At 45.2% G+C, this 11004-nt stretch overlaps 1 protein-coding gene across 1 annotated transcript in view; it reads right to left on the reverse strand.

Annotated features, from left to right (window-relative positions):
- ZC3H12C (zinc finger CCCH-type containing 12C) overlaps positions 1 to 2698 on the reverse strand; it is a 47145-nt gene extending 44447 nt beyond the window's left edge. Inside the window, exon 1 of the mRNA XM_065637124.1 lies at positions 2288 to 2698. The gene's annotated coding sequence lies outside the window, so the exon portion shown is untranslated. The remainder of the gene's footprint in view (positions 1 to 2287) is intronic.
- Positions 2699 to 11004: the final 8306 nt, after the last annotated feature.

Here is an 11004-nt window from a genome sequence, read left to right on the forward strand (position 1 = left end):
AAAAGCCCCTCATCCATGATTTCCTAGTTACATGTGGGAGACAGAAAAAGCAGCGGAATAATATTTACAGAACAGGAAAAAGAGGAGTTACATGTCACACATTTTCTAACCTTCCTCTTAGTTACTATAACGCCCCCGCCCCTTTCTTACTACTGTCACCTTCTTTCAGGTACTTCAGTTTTTAAGAATTTAAAATACAGACTACAAAGGGATCCCTGACTGGAAGCTAAGGCTAGCAAAATTCAGATTAGGATTTTACTTAATAAAAGTGCAACCAGTGAAAAACTACACAGACTAAGTGTTCAACAGCAGATTTCTTTTTAAGTACTCGTTCAAGCCAGATGTTACAGATCTGACACAGAAAATACCAAACAAGATTTAATGACTTCTGTAATGAAAGAAGTCAAACTAAATCACACACCTCCTTCCTACTGAACACAGAGTTGCTTAGCCATAGCCATTTCTAGTACAACAAAAACTGACCTGAGCCAAGCAAGTTCCTCTTTTCACTTCACACTGACTTTAAATTGTCTGTTTTCAGCTCACTTAAAGAGTATTTTCAACTGCATGTAGGATGTATAAGGCTTCACAGAAGAAAATCTCATACAGTTTTTGACTTATCTACGTAAAATTTAACACTAAATAGTTTCGTCAACTATCAAACTGAATCCCCAATCTTTTCAAGTTTCATTGACTGCAAGCCTAGTTTTCTTCAAAAGAATAAACCAGCTCTGGAATACCAATAATGTTTTTAAAGGCTGGTACCACCCAGAGAAGCAGCAGTGAAATCACTCCAGTGGACTGTTGCTCAGCTCAGCAGTCAGCCTGAAATGCACAATCTACACAGATGAGTCAAGCCTGGATAATCCCTTCATGCTCTGTCAGGTTGAGTGTATGGCGTTTGTTTTTAAATTGCATACCTTCAACAAACTCGACCTCTCTTTGCATTTACATTGTAAGATGACATTTTTTAAAGAATATTTTGATTTGCAAATGCCTAAAAACATTACTAGTGGAGCTCTATCAGGACCTCATAAATAATAACTGCCTTTTTAAGAGGATCACAAATAGTAATGGTTAATTAGAAGACCACTGACTGCTGCCCTATGGAAGTCTAGTGTAGTAATAAAGCTGTAACAATCGTGTTGGACTAAAATCATAAATATGGCAAGATTTGTGGAGAGATTAAATATCTTGAATTGGTTCAACTACCTCCTTTAGGGGAAAAAAAAGTTTTTGAATTCTGAAGACTAATTGGTCTAATTAATAAAAAAGAAGGTAGGAAGAATATACAAACCCCTTTCCCTATTTCCCTAAAATTGTTGGTTTGTGTTTCATACTGACATAATAAATTCTCTTTAAAACGACATGCTCGGATTTTGATTCATTCACTACAGTACACTTTGTTGAGGTGTAACCTAAGCCTGGAGCATCACCAGATACAAAATTTAGCTAATTAAAATTTATCTAAAACAGTACTGGCAGAAGCGTTATTGTGAACTCACTGGTTTGCTATGTGGGCACAGGCTAAGTGGTCAGGAGATGTGGAAGACTAATTACCCCACCACTTTGAAAACCCTGACATACTTGAATGGTTTATTTTCTTTTCAGATCAAAAGACTCTGCTACTGCTATCTTAAGTATTCTGTTAATTCCGTAATCCTAAGAGCCACAATTATGAATGATGTCTCTGCTTTGCAAACACAGGCAGAGAGTACAACACAGTAAACAAGACATTTCAATACTTCTGCTGTTAAAGCAGCGTGGTCTGCTGTTCCGTGGGATGGGTCTACTTAAGCCAACTTTCAGCAACACCATCGCATGAGGGCTATTTGGCCCCGTCAAAGCTGGCAAAGGGAGTCAGGCACGGGAGTGCCAAACAGGACCAGGATGGGCTGCAGAAGGTGCTGTACAAACACAGCACAGCGGTTTCCTCCCCCGGGGGCATCATAAAATAACGTCACCGCTCCACAAATACAACCGTACATGCCCGGCATTACTCAGACATGCCTGCAGTATTAGGTCCAAAACACACAGGTGAATGAAAATTATTTTTTAAGAGAAATTGCAACTTAAAAGCCACCGCTGGATCTGAGAATGGTTCCGCCAAAGCTTTTAGAGGTTTTTGCCTATTACGGTTTGGTTAAATAGAGCAAGCCAATTTACACAGCCGGTTCTCTCACCCAAAGTGCAGAGAATAAATCTCCACTGTTCTCACAGAATTATTAAAAACCTCCTCCAAAACCCGAAAGTTAGAAGCAGGGGAAGAGCAGGGTAGGCAGAGTACCTGAAATAACTTTTAAATTCCTTCTCAGACTCCCGGTACCAGCGGGTACGCGTGTCCCGGCGGTCGCTCCTAAAGCCGCGGCGGCACCAGCACCGGGGGCAGCCCAGCGGGGTCGGCCCGGCCCGGCGCTGCGGGGACACACGGCCGCTCCCGCCGCGGTCGGCAGCGACGAGGTGGAGAAAAACTTTCCGCAGGGACGGGGCCCACCGAGGGGCCGGCCGCGGGGCCTGCCGGGGCACGGGGCGGCCGGCGCCGGCCTGCCGGCCCCCCGGGGTGGCGGGACGGAGAGACCGGGCTGTGTCCTACCTCCCCGGGAAGCACCGAGCGGCGGCGGCTCCTTCGCCCCGCGGCCTCCGCCGCCCGAGCGACCTCCGCCGGGCGACCTCGGGGAGGCGCCGGGGGCAGGGCCGGCGCCGCGGCCCCGTGTTGACAAACGCGCCGGCTCGGCCCCGGCAATGGGCGGCGCCGGGGCGGGAGCGCGGAGCGGAGCGGGGCAGCCGCCGCCGGCCACGGCACGGCCCCCGGCGCCATGGCTGCGGGCCGCCGCGCACCGCGCCCTGCACCCCGCCCTGCACCCCGCCCCGCCCGGAGCCGGGACCCCCGGAGCCCCCGCGCCGCCCCCAGCCACCCACCTGCAGCCTGCCGGCAGCCGCATGCCGTGAGGAGGGCGGCCCGCCCCACCGCTGCGGGCGGGAGGAGCGGCGGCGAGGTCGCCTTCCCGTCGCCCGCCGCCCGCCTCATGCCCGCGGCCCTGCGGGGCGCTCCGCCGGGCCCTGCAGCCAGCCCGCCGGGCCCCCCTCGCCGCCGGGCCGCCGGCCCCCCCCCGCCTCCCGCCGCGCCGCCGGGAGGCCGGGCCGGGGTGGGCAGGGCCGGGGCGGGCGGGCGGCACCTGCTGCCGGGGCGCGACGAAAGCTGACAGGGGAACCGCCCGCCCCGCAGCTCGGCCCAGCGCCGTGAGGGCCCGGCCCGGCCTTCGCAGCGGCCTGCGGTGGTGGGCGGCGGAGGGACGCGGGCCACCCGCCGTGTAGTGATTCCCGCCCGGGCGTGAAGGCCGCCGTAGTGCCACCCTCCCGAAACAGCGAGACGTTACCGGCTGGGCTAGAGGGCGGGCACCGCGCGGGAGCGGTCCGGCCGGCGCTGGCGGCGCGGCCTGGGCGAAGGGTCCTCCCCGCCCGGCACAGGTCCGGCTGCCATCTGAGAGGATCTCCGGTGCCTACGGACAGTCACTGTTCAAGGCTCCCCGTGCCTCGCTGTCCCTGTCGATGGAGAAAGGGAGGTCGTCGGAAAGCTTTTTGCCGAGGATCACAAACTCAGGCTGTGGTGGAGTTGGTAGAAACCTTAATTTCCGTCCCGTGTTCTAATTATGAGACGTTTCCTCCCACCCCGCAGTTACTTCTGTGCAGATGAAGTAATGGAGCTCTTCACCATCCCACCCTGCCTTCTGTGCTGCTGCCGGGGCGGCTGAGCGCCAGGAGGCTGGTTGGAAGAGATGAATGAAACTCTGGTGTTGTGATTACGGCTCGTGAGCTGACTGAGCGTATCGTATACAAGATATGACATACAGCTCTTGCTACTCGCAGGCTGGAAGATCGTATATAAAATTATTATTCACCCCTATTCCACTATTGAAGTTTATAAAAGACTCTTCCAGTACCCAGCAAAAAATTTCTGAAGTTTTGCATCTAATCTACAAAATCCTACACAAAAATACAAGACTGAAGGGCCACTCCTCAGGGTTTACTTTTCTAATAAGAAGTGATAGATTTTCTTGGGCAGAAGATTGTAGAGGAACAGGACTATGTTGTTTTCCTGTATACGTTTCAATAAACCTTCCCTCTTAGAGCTGACGTAGTCTGTAAATGCAATAGCATGATTTTGTTTGTTCAACTCATCCAGTACGAGGTCTGTTGAATTCCTCGGTGTATCTCACCCCCATCTTAGACGTGAGTTTGGAGGGCTCAGCTCATCACGCACGAGGCTGGCTCTCTCCTCTGGTTAGCTGCTTAGATGTGCAGAAGGAGTTTGAGACTTGTTTCCTCAGTCCCAGACACGGTGATGCTGTTTCAGAAATGTGTGTGTCCAAATGGTGTGGTGTGGTGTCTAAATGTGACTATGAATATTAATTTAATAGAGAAAATCGGTGAAAACAAGACTAAAGAATTAGGCACTTGAACTGTGACTTTGCTGCTTATTATGGAAGCCTTTGCCGATGACTGAGGAGCGTATGAGTCAGTTAAAAGCACTGCAGTGCTGAAGAAAATGATTCTCAATTATCAGAATAAGAGAGAACAGAATAACGTGGAGTGGAATTGGTTTTGAAACTACTTAAAGTCACAAGGGAGTTTCACATTAACTTTTTTCCTTAGTATACAAGAGTTCCTGGTGAGTTTGACGGATCTTTTTGACCTCATCTCCTGTTTAGGAGAGATTGTGTTTCTGTAAACCTACAGTACCTGTGTAATTGGTTAAAATGTGCTAGTTATAAGCACAAGTTAAGTCTGCTCAAATGTGAGGTTTACTCAAAATGAAGTGAGCTGCTTGATGTCACCGCATTGCTCATTGGCAAAACCTCGTTTCCTCTCTATTACCTTAGGAAACAAGTTGCTTCCCTTTTAAAACAGAGATAGAGGAGTCAGAATCCAAGATTTTTCTGTCCCATGACCATAAACCTCAAATACAGCAGTAGTACCTTGGAAGGGAGGGCTGTACATGTTAAAATACTTTCTCTGAGTAGGACAGTCAGGTCTGGGGATTCATTCGCCACCAGCACTTCCCACATCTCCTCCTGGGTTTGGTTTCCCATTGTATGTCCACAGTCTTGCCCACATCACTGTTCTTCAGGTTTTGCCGAAACTCAGGATTTCCGTAGCTTCTCTGGGACTTTCACACATTGCAAAACACTTTCCTGGTCAGCAAATGGAGGAAAAAGTTGTTAATGAACGTGAATTCACTCATGGGATTAATCATTACTTAAGAAAAGGGAAAACAGGACCAGCTGCCTCATTCTGAAACCAGAACCTCCTTTGTTTCTAGAATCTGTATTTGCGTAACTACAACATAACAATACAGAATAACAAAAGTTTATAAACAATACCTTTTTCTATAGAACTGGCCTCCTCTACATGTTAGTTCTGATTTCCTTTCTGTCTTCTTTATGAATCTCTGTCAAGTCGGATTTGCTTTAGCAGCTTTGCCTGTTACCTCTTTTTTAATTAAAGAACTGCACCTTCATATTTTCAGAATTTCTTTACCATCTCAATTATGCTGTGCATTTAATCTGCCATTTCTGTTCTCCCCATATGAGCTACGGCTGTTTTCCATGACTTGAATATTTTCTGCCTGTGACATAGAGAATGCTTCTTCTGTTCCCACAGTTGTCCAACGAGCTGGCCAGTCTGTGTAGCTGAGCCTGCTCCGCACTCTCTTGGCTGGGAAACCTGCGTTTTGTGCCTCCATTCACAACAGCCCACTTCTCAGGTAACCCCTGCCCCAAACTCTCTTGATCAGGCTTGTTCTTGAGATTATCAGACGTGCCAGAGCAGATAACTGATTCCAGCAGGATGTCATCACTATTAGTGTCTGTTGTGTTTCTCTACTTAAATAACTGCTGCTTTACTTGAGGATCCTAAACATTAAGTTTGCTTCTCGCTGGCTTTCTGCTTCAGCCTTTTGAGTACCTTCTGAAGGTAGACCCTCATCCTTTCCTTTCTTCACTTAACCACAATTATGATCTGATCCCAAACTGGCATTCTCGAAATGTCCAGGTGATTTGACAGCTCTTTCTTTAGCCTCCGCCTGGCATTATTTTCCCTTTTCAGGCCACCACGTTTTGTCCAGTAACTTCTTAATCTCAGAATCTCATGGCGCTTCTGCCATTATTTGCGTAGAAAAGCCTGCATAGTTTATATGGCAAAGCTGCTACGACAATGTACATTTTGTTAATATATGTTACCACAGCAAGTGAGTCATGGACAATGTACTGTTACATTGTTTGGTACTGTACCTTGATATTCGGATAAAAAGCTGGGGCAACATCATCTGAATAGAGCTGCTATGGAGCTGGGGCTTAGCTAGGTAGATACCTGTGCCTGCAGAGTAGGCATCAACACCTGGTGTCAAAATGGGTCTACCAGGTAGGATCCTCTAGAACACTAGAACACTGCTAACTAGTCCTACATTTATACAGTCCTAAAATGACATTCAGCCCTTTGAAGGCAGCTGCGAGGCTGATGCGGCCCTCGGTGAAAATGAGTTTGACACCACTGCTCTAGAACCGAAATACAGCTCTGTTCAGTTCTAGGAGGAATTGCAGGCACATCGAAGGAGGGGATTAGGATGTTGACAAATACAAAACTGATCTAGAACACATAAGGCACAGCTCAGTGGGGACAACAGCAAGCTGCTAAGCCTGGGCAGGTATAAAAAATTGCACAAATTCAGGAAAAGGAACAACCGGTGAATAATAAATGTTCCGGAAAGGAATCTGGAGTCCACTGTAAGTCACAAGCTGAATATGAATCACCGAAGTGTTTTCATGGCAAACCCAGTAAATATCCCAGGAAGATGTATGTGTGGGAAGCAGTCTATGGGCTCTGTGCAGTGTTGGTAGGACACCAGTGAATGGGCTAATTTTGTGCACTGTAGCTCAAGAAGTATGTGAATCAACAGGAGACAGGGCAGGTGGCTACAAGAATGAGCAGAGGACAGGAAGATTAAAGGAGCTGGAGTTGTTCAGGCTAAAGAAGGCAAAAGAAAGACGTGCTAAGAGTCTTCATATACTTAAAGGCCGTTGCAAAGAAACAGGGAATAATCTGTTCTTCGTAGGTAGGGTAGGATGTAATGGACTTAAATTGCATCAAGGAGAAAAAGCTTTTTTAATGGTAACATTAGTGAGGCACAGCTTTATATTACAGACCGTGTAATATACAGAGCGTCTGCATTACTGGATGTCTTTAAGTATGTACTGGACAAATAGTAAGTGCTATTGATCTGGCATTGGAACTGGAGGATGGACTAGGTGACTAATCAAGGTCCATTCCAGACCTATTTTTCTGTGATTACATATAATCTGAGGCTTCTCATTAATCATCGTTCCTTTATCTAGTCCTGTTGTACATTCTGTTTTCTTTTCAAGTAGGATCCCCTGTCATTCCTGTGTTCTTTGGAGGACAAAAACATTTCTCTGAGTGTGACCAAAGCCTTTCTCATTTTCCTGGCAGCCCGCAGTGGACACAGACTGGTGACTTGTACTTCAGTGAGCTCTGAGGTATCTATGATAATTTCATGTGAGTCAAACATGAAATAAAAATTACTTCGATGACTGTTGTATGCCTCTTCAAGCACATTGCACATAAACCCTACATAATGTTAACATAAATCTGAGATTCTTTAGACACATGCTAGATAAAATTAATCTGTAAAATGTTATTTTGTCCCAGACCTATTTCACGCACGCAGTCCTAGATTCTCCAGTCTTCACTGCTAGGGGGCCATAGAAATGTTTAATGTGAACTGTACTATGTTACTTGTTTTCTAGGCATGATTTGCTTTTGCAAAGTCTCGTATATTTAAAAAAATGTAGTTTAACATTCATTTATACATAAATAGGTTATACCAAGAATAGCTGTTTGCTTGGCAGATCTAATCAACAGACAGCATGTCTGATAGGTTTTCTATTTTTTCTGACGAAATTATCTAGTCTAATTAGATATTACATCTTTCTACATACTTTTATTGTTAGAACCCTTTATCACTATGCCTAAGAGAGCAGACCTATGCACATTTTGGGAACCCTAGAATAAAAAAGCTATTGCAATAATTGCCAATGCTGAATATATTACTTGCAGGGCTTCTAAAGACAATGTCTATCAGGAGTTTAAACCTAACTTTTTTTCCCTTTCAGGACAACTTGGGTAAATTGTATAGTCATCCTTTCAGAGAATGAGGATTTTCTTCTTCTACTGATTTCTTGTTAAAGATTAATAGTGTGCTTTTCTACAAAAAACATGTATTGCCCATGCACCTGTGCTGATCAACATATTCATAGGTGATGTGGAAGAAGAGATGGGGAGTAAAGTGGCAAAATTTTGTGATAATACTGGGTTTCTCAGGGTCATAGAAATGAAAATCCAACAATGAAGAACTATTGACCTCATATGAGGCAAAGGATGTTGGAGTTGTAATAAAAATTCTGTGTTCTGCATAAAATGTCAGTGTTCAGCCATGCATAAAAACAAAGGTATTAAGGAAAGAATAGAAAACAGAAAGCATCATTATGCCTCTGTACAGGTTTATGGTCCTCCAGTTTTTTGAATGCTGCAAGCAGCTCTTGCCTTCATATCTGAAAAGAGATGCAGCAGATCTAGAAAAGAGATGTGCATGACCATGGATATGGGACAGCTTCCCCATGAGCTGTGGCTGATAGACAGACTCTACAGCCTGAAAAAGAAGCAGCCAAGAGAGGGTATGAGAGGGATCTGTAAACCGCAGATGACACGAAACACATGAACAGATTAACGGTCTCTCTTAATATAGGAGTTAGGGAGCATCAGATAAAATTGTCAGCTGTCAGGTTTCAGAGAGACAAAAGGAGAAATTCCCTGAAACTGTCAGTGTTTTCAGAAAGCAAGTGGATGTGTTCATGGAATAAAAACCCATCTAGAGCTGTTAAACACTAAGGTGCAGAGTTCTTTTTTTCAGCCAGTCCCTAAGACAGCCTCAAGCTCCAGGTTCCAACCCTACTGGAGCCTTTATACATGTGTTTATTATAGTGCCTATATATAGTTATATATAGGCAGAGGACATGTTCAGCTGGCCACTGTTGCAGAGCGGTGCTGGGCTGGACCGAGATGCATGTCCCAGTGTGAGCATTCTGACTTTTTTGTTTATGAGCCTGCTCACTGAGGAAGCTCTGAAACCCTTTGACTTGGCCGGGGCTGTGCTTCTGCAACCTCGCAGCACTGCAGGAGACACTTACCCTGGGAAGTGATCAAAAGAATAAGCAGGAGGCAGAAATCTGCCTTTGATAAGTCAGAGCTTTCTTTTTTTTTGAGTAAAAAAAAAAAAAACACCGATTGCCTTCTTCATCCATGGAAACAGACAAGCGTGGACAGATACCTGACTCCATTATCACCTTCTCCTTCACCATGAAAATGCCAAGCAAAGTCCTAAAGGCACTCTGAGGCCATAAAATGGGTCAATAATGCTGGGGGTGGGGGGAGCAGTGAAGAAATTCCCTTGCTGTGCTTGCTGGAGAGTGAATCAAGAGGATGCAAACCTACTTTCTGCAGCTGGGAGATGTCACTTGGGGGATCCCTGAAGTGGGTCAGGGCAGAGGTCATGCTCACTGTTCTCAAAATTTCCAGAGCATCAGCAAGAAGGAGACTGATCCACTGTCAACACATCCAGGGGCATGATTGAGAAATAGCAGGGGAATCTTCTTCCCAGCAGCACACAGGAAAGCAAGAGTTTGATGTTTGAAAATGTCTGACTGACGGAAATATTGAACAGGCTTTCACTCAGCAGGATGCGCACGTGTTGGCTTCTGGAGACCAGGAGGGACAGAAATCACCTCGAGCTGCAGCTTCTTGGAGAACTGGGAGACACTGTATAGCCAGCAAGTGAAGATTAGTGCTGAGGGATTCATCATACCTACAATCTCCTTTAGGCTGGGGAGAGCACCAGGAGAAGGTGGTAGAGAAAACAAATGGTAGCATAAGAAAAAGAATTTTTAGGAAGGTCTTTGTTGCCCCATATATTCGTCTGTTGCTACTGTCATGTTGCTTTTTAATGAATAAGGAAGGGAAGGATATGGGAGTGTAAAATGCCTTCATCCGATTTCTTCACTATGGGGTGGTTTTATTTTGAAGCAATGAAAATTCAAACGAGTAGTTGCTACAGCATTTCAAATTTTGAGTCAAAAACCTTGAAACATTGAGCATTTTTGGATTTATAAATTTTACAGAATTTTCACTAAGTAAAATAATTTGTGTTTACATCCTTAGTTGGGTTTTTTGATTCCTTGCTGAGGAAGAAATTTTCACTCTGAAATTTCCTTTAGTTTATCTTTAAATATTTTAAATGCCGAAAATTAAACTGGAAGAGCACTTGGGTGATAATTTTCAGATACTCAAATGTTGACTCTAGACGTTTTATTTTCTTCACAGCTGGCAAAAATTGGCAGAGCACTACAGAGGAACAAGCTCTTTTCTGTCCTTCTGCAGCCAGTATGGCTCTTGGTCATTTTCTGCTGTTTCACATGACAGTATTTTTTATTATAAGTTTTATAGCTCAGTGCTGTGGGTAGTTGGTGCTTTTGTAAGGTGAAGTGATACCATTTTGTTTCCTTCATTTTAGTAAAGTCTGATCTTACTGACGCAATGAAAGAATCAATGCTTGTGCTTTCTTTCCTGGAGGGGGGACGTATTTAGTATATAGTTCTGCTTCATAATGGCTCAGAAGTCAACGCAACAGTTACCAGAACTGAACAGAATGGCTTTCAATTGCAGTGAGAATTCATTTTTTTCAGGAACTGTGCAATTTGGCCAAAAGCTGCTAACTACATGCTACCATTTTCTTAGTGGTTTTGCATATCATTAATGAGATGGTAGTAATATCTTCTCTCCTAATGGTTCCTGTTCTTTATACTTCATCTCCTGGGAGAAGACAATCTCTACTTTATTCCTTCCATTTATATAATTTTTCTGCCCCCTTTTTTT

This window comes from Caloenas nicobarica, chromosome 1, assembly GCF_036013445.1.
Source record: "Caloenas nicobarica isolate bCalNic1 chromosome 1, bCalNic1.hap1, whole genome shotgun sequence".
Classification (NCBI taxonomy): domain Eukaryota; kingdom Metazoa; phylum Chordata; class Aves; order Columbiformes; family Columbidae; genus Caloenas; species Caloenas nicobarica.